This window comes from Leuciscus leuciscus, assembly GCF_965113295.1.
Source record: "Leuciscus leuciscus genome assembly, chromosome: 3".
NCBI classification, from domain to species: Eukaryota; Metazoa; Chordata; class Actinopteri; order Cypriniformes; family Leuciscidae; genus Leuciscus; species Leuciscus leuciscus.
In genome coordinates this window covers 11,703,361-11,721,026 of record NC_138727.1, presented here as the reverse complement: position 1 = coordinate 11,721,026, position 17,666 = coordinate 11,703,361, and the positions used below count along the sequence as shown (strand labels likewise).

Here is a 17,666-nt window from a genome sequence, read left to right as displayed (position 1 = left end):
CGATGTCTTGGAGAAGTACTTCATTACCCACAATCCTAAACAATCCCACAATCCCACAGTGATGCATCTGATTGGTGGAGCTCGTGTAAACCCCGCGAAAGTTCGTGAAGACTCAAGATAAATAAAAAAAACTGTTGCGTTTTTTTGCACTGTATCACTGATGTGTCATTTGAACCGAGGAGTCTTCATATATGGTATGAGTCATATCAAGCATTTTATGATGCCACTGTCAAAACAATATTTAGCTTAGGCATACCCAGAGCCATAGAGAGCTCTTCATGCATTTACTGAACATTTGTGTAATAATTTATGGCAAGTTAATAAACTGAATATGATGCACTTTCTGGTTTGCTGACCTTCACTTTTTAATTTTCACTTGTTGTTATTAAGAAAATACATTAAATGTTATTAAAATTAAGGATGAACTATAACTTCATGAATAAAATGAGCATGGATCACAAGTGGGAAATTGTTGAGGCATTTGTCAGCAACCTGCCCGTGGGCCGCTGAAACTGATGAGCAGAACGCCGCGCGGACTGCCAGATCTGCACCCGTGAGCCGCGGACCACCAGCCATGCTTTCCAGTCTATTTACACGATTACTACTGAAAGAACTGCTATAAACGGCACAAGAAAAAGTTCGCGTGGCTGTCGTCAGATTTTAAAGTCGCTCTAAAGGCTCTTTCGCGGTTGTGGCTTCAGTCGACTTCAGTGAGGCGCGGTGGTTTATGGGATGAGTAGTTCCTTCGCTCGGAAATGAAAATATGTACACAGTCTTGTACCTTTGACTTTTTTTGGATTTTCTCGCCGTTTTTTCACTCGAAATGATATGTTGTATGCCTATGAGTTCAGCCGTAGCTGGTTATCCTCAGACATGCTCTAAAACTCTTTAGATACGGATTTTCGAAAACGTCAATGGGAGAAATGAATGGGAAATTTACTTCCGGCACCGAAGCGCTCTCGGGCTGTGGGCGGGACTGTGATGCTCTATTATTGCGTCCTTGTATGGGAGCTACTGTATAGTTATAGTTATAACCTCAGGTGGCGAAACGATTTTAAGACAATGTTTCTCTTTTTCTGCATTCTGTTCTGCAATATATAAAAGCATTTATCTAACTTGGTGACATTACACATTGAATGAAGTATCAGTAAAACTTAACTTTGTTTTTAGTGACTACTTTGACTTTCCTTTATGTCGGAAGGGAGGGGAGGAGGGAGGAGATGGGATGAGGAGGAGGGAGGGTCTAGCTAGCCTCCGTTTTGTTTGACAACAATTCGAATGTCAACACTCCCAGCATCACTTAGAGCACCTTTAAAAATGCATTGTGACAACAATGTAGAAAACAATTTAGCACACTACTGTTCAAGATGTTTATTTTCGCGTAATGTATTCTGTTTTATATGCTATTTAAAAACAGGCAGTATATACAGAGTAGGCTATGTAGTAAGCTAGCTTCATTCATAATATAACAATAATGTGTGAAAATGGTGTATGTGTGTGAAATTAGATGGCTGTGTAACATTTTTGCATGTTTTAATTTGCATAGTAAATTCCAACTTGCTAACCAGGAAGATGACATCAGGTCTTCTCCTCTAAACCCACCCACTAAATCACCAGCTTTTTATTGGGCTAATTAACCTCCAGCGGTCACCTCAATTACACTTGTGTTTCCGTGGTGACATAACCTTTCTTGCGGTTCATTTGCACCTGAACATTAACAAGGGGTTACTTGGCGGCTACAAATACCACGATGACACACACACACACACACACCATTATTGTTGTGTTTGTTCGTGCAGTTTTGCAGGGCCCCATTCTTCATATGGTGCTTTCTGGATTTTGATTTGTCACCATAGGAAAACCTTCCCAGGCATTCTTGGGTTCACAAGTTGAGCAGAAATCATACTGATTTGTTCATGGATTAGAATTCGTCTCACTTTTATTGTGCACTTTTGTCATTTTGAAGTTTAGCAGTCATTCTCGCTTTGAACTGTCAGATGTAAAAGAGCCATGTGAATATCCTTCAAAATCTAAATATTTTTGTTCCATAAAAGATAGAAAGTCACACAACTTTAGAGAGACATGTGGATGAATATGGCCCAGAAAATGCAGACATCTTAGTAAAGAATAAAAACTGGACACAACTATACAGTAAAGTTTGTACTAGACTTTTTTGAAAGTTATATTAAACTGTCTGAAAACAAAACAGGGTTCACAAACTGCTTAAATATGTTCGCCATGGTTCATTTCTGTACATAATAAAGAGTATAAACAATATAATCACATCTTCGTAAGCTAAATCAACATTTGAATGGCTTTAAAGTTTTTTTTATTATTATTATTATATTTTTTTTTTTTTTACATTTGTATCATTAGATATGTAAGTTGAAACCCAATACTTATGTTTAAAAGTGTAATTCAGCATCTCAAGAATGAAGGAACCAAAATAGTGTAAGATAATGTTGGTCCACATGGTTTCAGAAACACACTGACAAAACTGTTAACTCAAAATAAAAACAAATACAATCAAACCACAAAGTGAGCAATCACAGCTCAAATCTATACAAAGGCAAGTCTCCCTTTCTGGTTTGACGTGTCCTTTTTATAGTTTCCCGGCTTCCAGTGGCGAATCAGTCGCAAATTACGGTTTGATGTCAGCACGTTTATCCCACCCCTCTCAGATGATTGACAACAGAGGGAACCAATCAACACGTCTCCTGCGAAAGTGAAAGTAAAAATGGAGAGCGTCAGAAAACCAAACAACACATCCAAATGTCACATAGGGATGTAACAATGACTTATATGATTAATATTAATATATTAAAATTAGTATATTGATTATTTTCATTTTTGATTATATGATCAATTTTATCATTTAATTGTTGCAACCCTAGTGTGTGTGTGAGGTTTGGTAAATCTTGCATTATGGGGACAAAATATCCCCGCAAAAATGCCAATATCCAAAATTCATGTCCTTCTGGGGACATTGTTGGTCCCCATGAGGAAAACAGCTTATAAACCATATTAACCCATTTAATCCCACCGGTCACAATAGTGACCGTAAATTTTTTTTAAATTTCTAAGGCTATAAAAATTTTACTGAATGATCTATCAATGCATTTCCAGCTGATATTGAAATAGTAGAGGGTCTCAATGAAATATGTGCAGTGTCGCATGTTTACTGTAAATTGTCACATGACCAGAGCTGTTTACTTCCTGTTTGCGCCAAGACAAGAGGATGGCAGCAAGAAAGCTCCCAAAGAAAAGGGTGGTAAAGTATGTTAACATAAAGATAGGACATAGATTTTTGGTACACATCATCTTTAAGGTGTCTAGTATTGATATATGCATTTGCAATTACTCAACTTTGTTTAATGTGGTCATAGAACTCACAAACATGTCAACGGCAACAATAGTGACCGGTGGGATAACCCATTGTATCTACATGCTAATACACATAGGCTAACTGTTCTACCTTACTTTCTACCTAATTTTACACACAGACACACACACGGTCACATCTCTTCTGATGTCTGATCTCCACGCACACACACACACACACACACACACAAACAGAGAGAGAAACTCTCACACACACAGACACACACACAGTCACGTCTCCTCTGATGTCTGATCTCCACACACACACACACACACACACACACAGAAACACACACACACACACACACGGTCACGTCTTCTCTGATGTCTGATCTTCACACACACACACACACACACACACACACACACACACACACACACACACACACACACACACACGGTCACGTCTTCTCTGATGTCTGATCTCCACACACACACAGACACACACAGAGAAACACACACAGAAACACACACACACACACACACACACTCACACGTGGTCACGTCTCCTCTGATGTCTGATCTCCACACACACACACACAGAAACTCACACACACACACGGACACGGTCACGTCTCCTCTGATGTCTGATCTCCACACACACACACGGTCACGTCTCCTCTGATGTCTGATCTCCACACACACACAGACACACACAGAGAAACACACACAGAAACACACACACACAAACACACATACACAAACACACACACTCACACAAGGTCACGTCTCCTCTGATGTCTGATCTCCACACACACACACGGTCACGTCTCCTCTGATGTCTGATCTCCACACACACACACACACACACACACACACACACACACGTCTTCTCTGATGTCTGATCTCGACACACACAGAGAAACACACACAGAGAAACACACACACACACACACACACACAAACACACACACTGCACAGGTCAAATAGACCTATATTCAGTCTGTCCAATGGTTGATACAACACAGTATCCCACCGGTCACAATTGTGACCGATCATAAAACACACTTTTTCACACACTTTTCCATGAAAATGTAAAAAAATTATGATTGATTGTTTCAAAGGGATACTAATGACACATGATTTGGATACTGTACTGTCCCTTTAATTCTCCTTGGTTGTGAAAGCTCAACTTTGAGGAAAACAGTTAGCCTCTGGGTAGATAAGTCAACTTTTTCTGAAGGGAATAATGATTGTCATTGTTGACACAATGCATTTGGAAGCTTTCTGGATGTAAAAGTGATGGGAGGCTGCATGTACAGTACGTGCCTGAGAGAGAGAGAGAGAGAGAGAGAGAGAGAGAGAGAGAGAGAGAGCAACAGACACCCTCTTCACTCTTAGACAGAGTTCTTTTGATCTCTACTGTATAATCAGCCATATGAAGCACAGGAATGATCAGAGTTTATGTGTGTGTGTCACAGTGTATATGTATGATCCTACTGGATATTTAAAGCTTGTCTCTAAGGGTCTAGCTAGCTGGTAAATTTGCTGATGTCTGAGGCAGAGATGGAGCGCTGTCAAAGCATCTCACTCTCTCTCTCACACACACATCCAAAGAAATGGTTGCCTGTCAGGCATTCGATGTGCAGAATTTAACACATTTTTGTGATGTTAACCCCCCTCCCCCTTAGAGAGTATTTGTATTGGTGTGAGTGAGTACACATGCTCTTGTAATTGTCTTTACGTTGATACATTTTTAGGAGCTGCTTTAGAACACTCAAAAAGTGCATGCAGTTAGCAGTAAGCAATGTATTAGGGTTAATTTTAAGACCTGAGCCGACCTGAGCCACGAGCAGAAGGCTGACTCGATGTCACTCGGATGAAAGCTGTGATTAAAAGAGAGGAAGAGAAGAGGATTATTTAAGAGAGGGTGGAAGAGTCTTGATCATAGTGCTAAAGCATGTGCCCCCTCAGAATTTATTTATTGATTTTGAAAGCAATGCCAATATTGCACCTTGTGAAGGATATATATTTATTTTTTTAGGGCTGTCAAAGTTAAGCAAAAATAAAAAGTTTAACAGTATTATGTATGAGAAGTATGCAGAATGCTAAAAAAATTCTTGGCAGTTTGACCACATGAGAAAGAAGGAAGGGTTGCACAAACTAGTCAACTAGTCAACTTGAATTCTCTGCCATGAAGCTTTAAAGCCGGGACACACCAAGCCGACGGTCGGCCGTCCCGCAATGTTGGTCTGTTTTTTCTGTGTTTTCCGCACCGTTGGTTCTAGTCGGACACTGTCAGGGTTTTTTGGGGTGATTCAGCATGTTGAATCTGCATTGGGCCGTCGGTGAGAGAGAGAACTTTGGCTGTTCAGCTTAGCAAAAGCAATGAAAGCGAGCAAAGAAGTCAAGACGGTAAAGACAGAAGGCTGTTATAATTTCACATCATCTTGAGCATTCGAATGCACAAATATTTTTAAAATAACAGAAGCCAACTGAATTAAGAAAGTGATCAGGGCTGTGTCATATGCCATAGCTGTGCACAAGGCAACCTGCGTTCGAGTCTCATCTTGAGGTTTATTTGTTCATCAACTCGACTCGACTTAAAGGGATACTTCAGGATTTAGCATTAAGCTTTGTATTAGTAAAAAACCTGTAGTATTTTCGAATTACCGTGCTTTCCACCCTCACATCCCCCTGAGATGAGAGATTTATGTATTTTTTGTCTGGAAAAAATCCTCCGATGACGCAAAAATCGTCATTTTGTGTCATCGGAGGATTTTTTGGCCAGAGGCTAAAGACTACAGCCAGTAGTAGGGGCTGTCCCGCATGTTTTCAACCCGCCCATAGAGGGTGGGATCTCACTCACAGAATGTACACATAGTATCAGCCGTCTTTCTTTGGAAGCTAAGCTAACAGGCTCTTGTTCTGTGGAGAAAGCTGAGTAGTAGGAGAAAGCTGAGTATTAGGGGTTACCATCCTCTTTTTCCCGGACATGTCCGGCCGTCGAGATCGCCCAAAATGTCCGGGATTCGGCTTTTGCTTTCTGCTGTCGCCATTCATTGTTTACATGCACTCCTTTTGTTTCAATCTAACTGAATTCATTCCGATTGGTGAATCTGAATGTAGTGTTTACATGAACGCTAAACAAGTGACCGGTTGATGTGCGTTTTAACATTGCTAAGAAAATTTCCGCTCCTCCATGAGAGATATGAGACCGGTGCGTCTCGCTCATCAGTAATCAGGCCACCGGCCTCGCGCCGGTTTCCCGCGCCACTCAGCCTCGTCCTGCTCGCCACAGTAAACATAATGAATGGCGACTGTAGAATAGAGGATGACACGGGAGTGGATTTTCTCTCCTGTCCCGTCCCACTCCCATAGAAAGAAATCTTGTCCCGTCCCACTCCCAGACCAAAGTTTAAAAAATAATCCCATCCCATCCCGCTCCTGGTAAATTGACTCCCACTCCCATCCCGCTCCTGTTTAAACTGACTCCCGCTCCTGTACCGCTCCCATATATTTTTTTCTTCAATTAGTGTTTAGTTAATACATAGAATTTGATTTAATCTGCTCTCCATCCTGTTTTAGACCAGCTCCTGAGCCCCTGTTTCTAGATTTTCTCCAGAAAATGGAAGACAGCAAATAAAAGAAAAACAGTACATAGTTCACACCATGTCTACAATAGTTTAATAAACCCAAACAGCACATAAAGCTGCATTTTACTCATTTATTGTTGAGTAAACAATACATTTATAGTTTTTTTTAATTACATGTTAACGATTTTCATCAATTATGCTCTTGCATAATGAGTCCATCTTAGTTATATGTTGCTGTGTAGGAACAAAAGTGCATCTACATTTCTGGATTGAGGGTAGAACGCCTCTCCTCTATCAGTCTTCCCGCAACACTGAAGCTACGCTCAGAAGGAGTACTTGTTGCGGGGATAGCTAGCAGCCTCTTGGCAACTGGTACGAGCCCACCTGACATCTCCCGCCAGAAGTCAAGAAGACACTGGAAACGTGTCAACTTATGGCGCTTTTCCATTACCAGTACCAGCTCAACTCGACTCGACTCGGCTCGCTTTTCGTTCCGTTTTCCATTGCAGATAGTACCTCCACAATAGTACCTGGTCATCATAGCGACGCCGCAGGAAACTGCCGTGACTTAATCTTATACGCGAGACGTGCGAGACACACCCGCTACCCACACACACAGGACTATGGAGGAAATCGAGTGTATGCTGTTTTTGGATGTTTTTGTTTTTGTTTTTGTTTTTGCTGTTTTTTATTCAGGATACTCCGTCTGGCGCGTGCAATGATGACGCAGTGAATAGTGACAATTCTCTCTGACCAATCAGCAGTCTGTCGTGTTTTCACGTCACATTTTAGTATCGCCTCAGCTCGCTCAGAACCTCGCCGGAGGTGGTACGAAAAAAAGTACCTGGAAGCGGGTACAGGTACAACTTTTACACAGTGGAAAACCAAACAAAGGCGAGTCGAGTCGAGCCGAGCCGAGCCGAGCCGAGGCGAGCTGGTACTGTGTAGTGGAAAAGTGGAAAACTCCCTCCATCACTGCTCTTTGAATTCCGGCGGGAAGCCGTGACAAAAAGCACTGATGGCTTCTGGGACGGCTGGGACGTGTTGTTATTTTTTAATTGCGTTACATTGTAGGCGTATTAAAAGGAAACTACAAAATGGTGCATTTACTTTTTTCTTTTTTTGTCGTCTTTGCTATTGGTTGATTCCCGCTCCCGTCTGCTCCCGTTAACCATTTATCCTGTACCGTCCAAATCCCGTGATTAATAGCAAAGATGACTCCCATCCTGCAGGAATCCCACGGGAATCCCGTGACCCGTGGGATTCCCGAAAAAATGTCAGCTTCTACTGTAGAACGCAAAAGCCGAATCCCGGACATTTTGGGCGATCTCGAAACCCCTGGAAAACTCGTCAAGACTCTCACTTGTAGCCTAGCCTTGTTGTTTTCAACTGCGCTCTCTAACCGGTAGGCGTGGCTTGGGAGTGGCCTCCTAGGGCAGCGAAGCAAGTGCATTCTGGGAGTTGTTGTCTTTCATCCACATAAGCCAAAAATAAATTTTCTGGCTTTTCTCAGTCTAGAAAGCTCCAAATTAAAAAATAATTTCACATTTCTTCTACATAAATTACCTATTTTAAATACAATAAACTTAAATACCCTTTAAGTTTCTGGGAAAAGGTTCAGCTTTTATTTTCCTTTTACGCCCTGAAAAAGATATCACATGTTCATTAAGTTTGTTGAAATAATCCATCATCGATCACTTTGAGTCAGCTTTGATGAAACTCCTCTCAGCTAGCGCGTCTTTTCAAAGTGACTAGCAGCCTTGTCACCTGACCTAAATACTGTGTGCTGATTTGTTAAAACGGACTTATCGGGTTGTGTTCACAAACAACAAGGGTGCTTGTCGGTTTCTGCTGTAAAACATGAACTCGCGATACATTGACAGTGGACAATACTGGCTTTTGTGACAATATGTTTAGGGTTCAGTCAATCTTGTCAGGCCTCTATTTCACCTGAGGAGATTAAGGTTACAAAGACACACCGGCAGACAGTGTGGTGCGTAAATGAAAATGTGCGTTTTGGCGGAATTGCGTAGATGGACGTTACCTGAGGATGTAGAGTGTCAAAATAAAGGTACCTCATTTCGATATTTTACGTGTGGCATCGATGCATCGTATTGTTAAACATTTGATCGATGCATCGATCCATATCGATGTATTGTTACACCCCTAATATTTACACAAGAGAAGAACTCGCCGTTATGTAGGGGTGGATATTTTCCGAACACACGCTAAGCGCTGCCAATCACAACACACTGGGCCAGCTAACCAATCACAGCACATTTCGTATTTCAGAAGGAGGGGCTTCATCAAAATCACTGTGTTCGAGCCAGATTGGGGAGAGAGGTGCTGTAATAATGTAAAATATGTGAAAAATAATAAACATTTTGACAATCAAGCATGAATTCTAGTACACCCCAAAAACAAAATCAAGACTTCATAAAAGGGCATAATAGGACCCCTTTAAATTCCAGTGATACATTGCAGATAAATTAGCAACTTGTGATACAGTGATGGGATTGAATGTTACTGTTTCGCTCTTTCTCCTGTGCACCGCCTCCTTTTCTCACACACGCAGTGCAGTTTATTGCTATTATGAAGCCTTATCACCTTCAGGTATGCTAAAAGTTTAAAGATCAGCACTCTGTTCTGTCTAAGTGTGTGGGGGTGTGTGTGCCTGCCTGCATAGGAACAGTGTTTTGAAAAGCTGAAATACACACACACACACACACACACACACACACACACACACACACACACACACACACATTTCTGTTCTCATTCTGTTCTGCAGAGAGAGTAATTACTTTTCTGGGCTGCTTGGATGCTTTGAAAAGGCAAGCACACGTACACACGCTCACACAGTTTTTGAAATTCTCTGGAGGCCATATTCCCTTGTTGCTTACTAAAATTTACTCAAAGGCTTTTTTTCACCACATAAGCGTTCTTAGTATTTTATTTATTTATTCTTCTATTTTGTTATTACCCTCTAAGGTGCTGATTGGAGAAAGCATTAGCTGGGAGAGAACAAAAATACAAAATCTGTAAATAAAATGGTTCACTTGCAGTTTCCCCAGAGCGAGAGTTAATCAAGAAGCAGAAGATGTGAGTTGGGTAAACCCCCCTTCAACAACACACACACACACACACACACACACACACACACACACACACACACACACACACACACACACACACACACACACAAGTGGTAATATCCTCACAAACACACATTAATTCATAGATTACCTTCTTCAATTACACAAATGCACACCCAAAATATCAGCATTTTATAGGCAATTGATAATATTTTTTGATTAATCTCTGTTGTCATGCTGCAGCACATGAGTGTTTTTTTTAACAATACTTTCTTATTTTTAAATATTTCACTGATCATTCAAAGCAATAGGGGGGAACATTTTTCTCATCTGAAGGTTTTTCAAAAGTACCTGTGCATTCTGGCAAATTTGTGTGTGAGTAAAGTAAACCACAAATATTTCATTATTACAAGTGCTTTAACCGGTGTATTTAAGAATAATAGTAAAGTCATCAACACTGAAATCATATTTCAGTGTTTATTTCATTTTGTGTTTCATATTTAGAACTAAGCTGTTTTAAAGATATCATTTTCTAGTATTAGTAGCCTACATTCTAGCTCACTTAGGGCCCTATCTTGCACCCAGCGCAATTGACTTTGTACACCGATGCATGTATCATTCCTATTTTGCACCCGCACAAAGCGGACTTTTCCCTCCACAGAAGCACGTCGGTTAACTAAGAAATACACTTGCGCTCCCGGGGGCGGTGCAGCGCAAAGAGGAGGCGTGTTCCGGCGCAAACGTTCCTTCATGCTTTTTTGCAGGTTTAGAAAACAATTGCGCCACTAACCAGGAAAAAATAGTTTAAAGTCAGTGGCGTGTTGCGCATGTTATCCATGTATAATCATAATCAATGTAGCGTGTGCACAACAAGCACTTTGATTCTCTCATCTACACAGAAGCAGCAGTTTTCATTTTTGCAAATCATACATTATTATGATAGATAGATAGATAGATAGATAGATAGATAGATAGATAGATAGATAGATAGATAGATAGATAGATAGATAGATAGATAGATAGATAGATAGATAGATAGATAGATAGATAGACAGACAGACAGACAGACAGACAGACAGACAGACAGACAATTTATTATAAAAGCATACATCTAACTTACACATTTACCCAAATTATCATACGCCTGTTTAACCGAAGTTACAGTTTTTTTTCGATTGCTAAACGACAGTGAGCACAACTGGAGCAACATGTGCAAAACTCTAACTACAGTCTACACTACCAACAGTCACCTGAGCTAAACAGTTCACATCACCTGCAAAACTCACTCCAAGCAACACAACTCTTAACACATGGCTCAAAACAGGCTCAGTGCAGGCTCAGAGATAACACACACTGTCACTCAGAACACACTGAGAGGAAAAACACTAGCATCAAACACCAATACAGAAAATACAAACTTTTCATCTTTACAGTTTGAACAATTTCAGTGACTTCATACAAAGTAATATTTTCTTCAAAGAAAAGAGTGACATTCTTTCACATGATTTATAAAATTTTTTAGAACATAACAATTCTTTAATGTAAATGAAAATTAGCAGTTTGCTTCAATAGTCTGTAGTAATTTACGGAATTACAGTAATGAGAAAAAAAGGTAGAAACTAAAAGTACATAGCCTACTGTAATTCAAACAAATAATTGAGGGGCTAATCCTCCCTCTCTGTAGCATCAGGCCACAGGTTTTCATCAACATCACATCTAATGTTCTCTCTTGCCATGCACCTGTGGAAGAACCTTCTGGAGTGCCTTATCCATTCCTGGCAGTCCTCTGGACTCGTGTCCTCACATCCGGCATGCACGGCTTCCAAAAGAGACATTTGGTCATGTGGGTGGTGACCAAACACTTTTCACCTCCACACATTTTTTTTTTTAAATATATCTTACGTAAAGTGTCGAAAATATATGTGGCATATATTCCAAATTGTTGGTCACTTATATTTATCATTTTGAAATATATTATGAAATGTAACAAAAGTATATGATGTTACAGTAAGTGTGAAATATATTTACATATATTTACATATATTTAACTAAAATATATTTATTGGGCCAATTTCGAATATTTGCATATATTCCAAAAATATATTTCAAATATATTTATTTTGTGTATGGGAGCCTTTCAGCTGAAATTGCAGTCAGCAGTGTTTGAAAGGCACAAGGCTGAAATCTATTCTGTTTTGAATGTGTGGTTCACAGTTTTGACAGCAGTGTTAGCATTTGAACAAAGTGCTGTAAATCCACAGTGTTGTGCAGGTTGTGGTTAAAGTCATGGGATAAGTGTGTAGAGTTTTGAAAACTGTGTTCAAGCAATGAAAAACTAACTAGAGTTTGGTCCACATGAACCGCTGCTGTGCAGACTGTAGTTAGAGTTTTGCACATGTGACTCCAGTTGTGCCCACTGTCGTTTAGCAATCGAAAAAAACTGTAATAAACAGGAGGGAAAACTCTTAAAATGAAACTGATAAATCTTGAATCTACTGAAGTATTTTTAGATGTTCTGAAAGTTACAGTGTTGACTTGCATACTTTATCAAACTTTATCAAAATATGAAGAAAAATACATTTCCCATGATATGGCTAAAAATTAAACTTGTGGACAAAATTATTTCAGTTTTATTGAAGGGAATATTGTGTGCTTTGCTGTTTTTAACTATTAATGATTGAATTCTGAACTGTATCTAAAATAATCTATCTTTGTCTGAAGGATCGTGCATGAACTTCAGGAACTTTATCTCATGAAATTTATGGGGGGAACAGCTTTAACTTCTTTAAAGTATTCTGCATTTCCTTTTGCTCTTGTCAAATAGGGACTTTTTCTTTTCCTTAAGCCTAGGCCTCAGATACACTGATTGGCTAATTGAACTTAGCCTTTCATGTTGGCGATGCATGTACCTGAGCGATGGAAATGACGGAAACTTTGAAGAAGAAAGTCAGTGCGTTAATCAGAGTACCTGTCAACTTCAAACACCGTCACTGTTTTACTGTTGCAACACAAACACACACAAGCACACACACACACACCCTCATCACACCCTCATCACACCATTCTTAACAAGTCTTCTGTTTTTATCACACACAGACACACTTTGGCATAGCCAGAGCCTGTGAAAGTGAGAAAACTCTATTTCATTAGTGCTGGCAGTTTGATGTTCCCTCTCGTATGGAAAATCTTTTCTTTTTTTTTTAAACAAAGTTCAGTGTCCAGAAAGCCACTTCCATCAAGCTGGTAAGACAGCTCCTTTAACCTTTGAAAACTCACTTGGACATCCATCCATGCTCATGGTCTCTTTATCTGTTCCTTCTCGAAATTCTGTATCCATCGTCCAGCTTCAGGCTGTTCCTGATGCCTGGGTGAATAAGGTAGTGCTCTATATTCCCATACTGCTATATTCCAAGTTTTATGATGCCCTATGAAAAATAAACAGACCAAAATTTTAGAGGGGTCATGGCATGGATTGTTTTACTTTAATATATTCCTTAAGGTTCACTTACTGTGTGTTAAAAAAAAAATTTGCATACAAAAAAAACAAAAACAATTTGCAACAAAATATTATTTTCATCCTTCAGTCATTGTTTGAAATGATCTATTTTAAGGAGGCTTCTCCTTTGAGGCTTGTCAGTATTCGGACACTTTATGATTAGCTAACATCAACACATAGGAAATAGTATCAACGCCCCCTCACTATTGCAACCGAGTATGGTTTTTTTTTCTTTTCTTTTTTTTTTACATTATCAATATAATACTGTCATTTACAGACACATCTTTATGAAATTGATTACTTACGGTTCACAATGTAGCTGTTAAGTGACTGAGCGTGGCCATTGGTGTAATGATGTAAAACGTTTATGGAGCTATGTTAGATAAATGCTTTTTTTTTGTACTGAGGAGGACTTTTTAAGCTATGACACTTGTAAGATGTTTTTATTGTACAAAGACCTTTTACATGTTAAAAGATTAAGGAAAAATATCTATCCTTACAGTGAGCTGCTGGAACTGGAACATTGAATCAGTGATTTGAATTCAATTTGTGAACAAGTCACTCATTTCTTTTGATTCAACAGAAAGATTTGACTCAAAAGAACAAATGATTCTTTAATCAAACATTTGATCACGTATATGCCAAGGAGAGCTGAAAAACATCTTAAAATTTGGTTTGGTCCTCACAGAAAGATATTTAAATAGTGCTTTTTGAAGCTTGAAAGCTCCAGTTTGCATTACAGTCGTTTTTTCCAATTGATAACACACAATATTGGAAACTCGGCTGGTTTTATCAAAATACTTAACACAATTCACAAAACCACAAACCCAAACTGCAAAATACCTAATATATCCTGCAAAATGAAGCACTGCAACCAAAACTACATATAGCACTATCAAAATCAAACTTTTGCACGAAATGGCACACACTTCATTCATATTACCAGATTTTTGTCTAACCAACACTGTTGGGCATAATGAAAAGCACTCTCATCTTTAGTATGCTTTGCCATAATGCTAACATAGTTCAAATTGTAGAAAATTCTTCAGATTGTTCACATGCACAGAAATATTTGCAGATACACTCACATGATGTTGAAACATTTATTTTCTTATTTTTCACCAAACAACACTGTAAAAAAAATAAAAAAATAATAAAAAAAAAGTTGAGAAAACTTAAAAGTTTAAGGCAACCAGCTGCAGGACATTTTTGAGTTTTCTCAACTTACGTGTTTGAGTTATTTCAACTTTTCTCATGTTAAATAGTTGAATAAACTTTAAAAACTGAATTTGTCATACAAAACGTAAGTTGGATTTTTTACAGTGAAGTCAGTGCAACTTATGCACAGCAGATATATTTACATTGGACTGAACAAAACTATGCTCACAAAAAACAGTAAACTAAAAAAGATTGAAGTGTTAACAATTAACCATTGAGGTGTTTGGCCAGGTGGTACATGTATTGGCCAATTAGCTCATATAGTGTCATTTTGAATGGCAGTGTTTTGAAATGGCAAACATGTGACTTTATGTCAGATTGTTGTGTCTTATGCAGAGAACCGTGTTCAGTGAATTTAAAAAGTGCCATTTTGAATTGCAAAATGTGTGTAAAGCAGAAAATGTGTTTAGGCTTTTGGAGACTTGAGAAGAGGTTTTGCTTTCTGTGTGTCAGTTTAAATAATTGTGCTGTGCATGTCATTTCAGTTTAGGGTGGCCGGACAGTCCGGATTTTAAGCCCCCTGTCCGGCGCAGCCTCAAGCCGGACACTCATTTGTCCTCCTTTTTGGAGTTGCGCTGAATCGGCCTAAAAACCAGCTCTAGAATCTTTATTGGGACGCAGCAGCATAGCGTCTAATGCCGTAAGATCTCTGGTCAAACAAATGATTGGCTGAAAGCGGTGTGAAATCTGATATATCATTGGTTAAAAACGTAAACAAGCCTCCACGACGTGGAGTCCACGTGCTGGCTACGTCATATCATAACGTTAACATGCCGAAACGTCAGACCTCATTTAATCCGGAATGGACAAAAGAGCACGAATTTGGCCATGATGACCCTAGAGGTGCTGTTGTCGTCTGAACTTTTTTGTTAAGAACTGAAATGTTTATTTATTTTTCGCATTCATTATTTGTTTATTTATGTATTTCTGTTATTTCCAGAAGTCCAGAAATGTTATGTTTTCTGGCACTGTGCACTTTGCTAGACAGGTTCATCTCAGTGGTCAGTTTTTGAAACAGACATGACATGAATAAATACAAATACTGTGAACAAACACTTTTTTGCCTCTTCTGTTACACATAGGTCTACATCAAGATATATCGAAGATTAAATTGTCTGGAAATGAATAGAGTAGGCTATTTCAGAATCACAAAATTGTATTGTAGTTGCGAGTACACCAGAGTCCTATGCAATTATTCTTGCCTCACTAAATGCGGCAAAGTGTCCTCCTTTTTGGTGTTATGGAAATGGCCACCCTATTTCAGTGTGTTAGCAATTGGAAAAAAACTGTAACTTATTTCATGCTAAAAATGCAATCACATTATTAAAAAATTACATTTAAATCATATAATGTCAATGACATGAGTAAATGATGACATTATTGTTATTTTTGTGTAAATTCTTTTCAACGCAGTCTTGCAATATGCTTGCATGTCAAAGGATGAGACAGGGAGGCAGGCTCCCTGGGATTCATGAGGCAGGTTGATTAAATGTGGGAGTTAATGAGGGTTTCCATATGAAAGGGGGTCGGAGTGGGTCTGACAGGGTCAGGGCTAAGGTTTAGTGGTGAGTAAGACAGTAATTAATTTTAATATGTAACATAACTCTGTGCTAATGAAGAGAGGCCCAGATGCAGAGATGTAATAATCGATGAGGGAGAAGGAGACAGAGAGTTCAAGCAAATGTTTAAAGCATAATGAACACCTCTGATACCTGATGCACATGTGTGTGTATGTGTGTTACTGAGGTGATTTCAGCAAGTGTCAGCCAGACAGGGTGGGGAAATAACCAGTCAAAACCAGGCGAATATGAGGTTTTTTTTTTCTGTTTGGTTTTTTGAGACACTGGATGATTTTGGGGTGTTTGGTGTTTTTAACCCCCAACGGCGCCTTCCAGGCAGCGAGGGCATTGGTAGGTTTAAGGTTGAGGTTAGGGTTAGCTGCCTGGAAGGAGCCATTGGGGGCTAAAAACACCATCGAGCTGATTTTTGCCTTATCTATCACTATGGCTGGTGAGTAACCTTATCATAAAAGGCTGAAATCAAATTATATTTAATTTATACAAACTCATTGACCTCACTACCAAAGGTATGAGGGTCTGCAAGAGACCTATTTTCAATATATTTGTTATACAACATTTGGCAGAAAAGTCTTTTTAAAAGTTAATGAGCAGAGAAGCATTTTTGTTGAAATGTGATTGTAAGGATTTCATTGACATCTAGAGAATTTTTTTTGCGCTGACATTTTTTACTTTATGTCCCAAACAAATATCAAGATGTATTTTACTTCAGAAATAAAAAAGCCCAACATAGAAGAGGTGTATTCAAGTCAACATCATTGGCTTTAACAGAAAGAAAAAAAATACAAACTAAAGCTCACAAGTTGCAAAAAAAACTTGTTTACTTACAAGTAATTCAAGGCTGAGTTTTTTTTTTTTTTTTTTTTTTTGTGTGTTTTTTTAAGTTGTTGCTAGAATTTAACACCTTAATAGCTATTTATGAACATCTGCTTGTCCTAGTTCTGCTTCTATTTTGTGATTTTGATATATTGCTATTCTGCTTATATGAATTTGATCACTCTATGACTTCCACATACTATTTTAGTGCTTTATTATAAGAAAAACTGTCTCTACACTGTAAAAACTAAAGGAGCCTCAAATATCCTGTCGGATACTCAAGGAACTTCAAAATGTAATTTAAGTGCCTCAAAGCTCTTTCTCCTATAGTAGGGTTACTGGAGGAGCATTGACATACTTTGAGGTTCTTGCTGGAACTTATGGGATCCTTTAAGCACTTTGTATTTAGTTCAGAGGTTCTGGAGTCACCTTTTCATTACCATGAGACCTCGAAGTGCTTTGGGGGAAAATAGAGGAACTTGAATGCGATAAAAGGGTTATTGGAAGATCTTTTAACATTTAAGTGGTTCCTGGAAGATCTCTTATG

The 17,666-nt window shown here is 38.9% G+C and overlaps 1 protein-coding gene and 1 long non-coding RNA gene across 2 annotated transcripts in view; one reads left to right on the top strand and one right to left on the bottom strand.

Moving 5' to 3' along the window:
• LOC309495919 overlaps nucleotides 1-17,666 on the bottom strand; it is a 102,154-nt gene that overhangs the window by 7,338 nt on the left and 77,150 nt on the right. The gene's annotated exons all lie outside the window — the stretch shown is intronic.
• Nucleotides 1-17,666, top strand: part of LOC309495895 (uncharacterized protein) — a 95,502-nt gene that overhangs the window by 57,522 nt on the left and 20,314 nt on the right. The window lies entirely within an intron of this gene.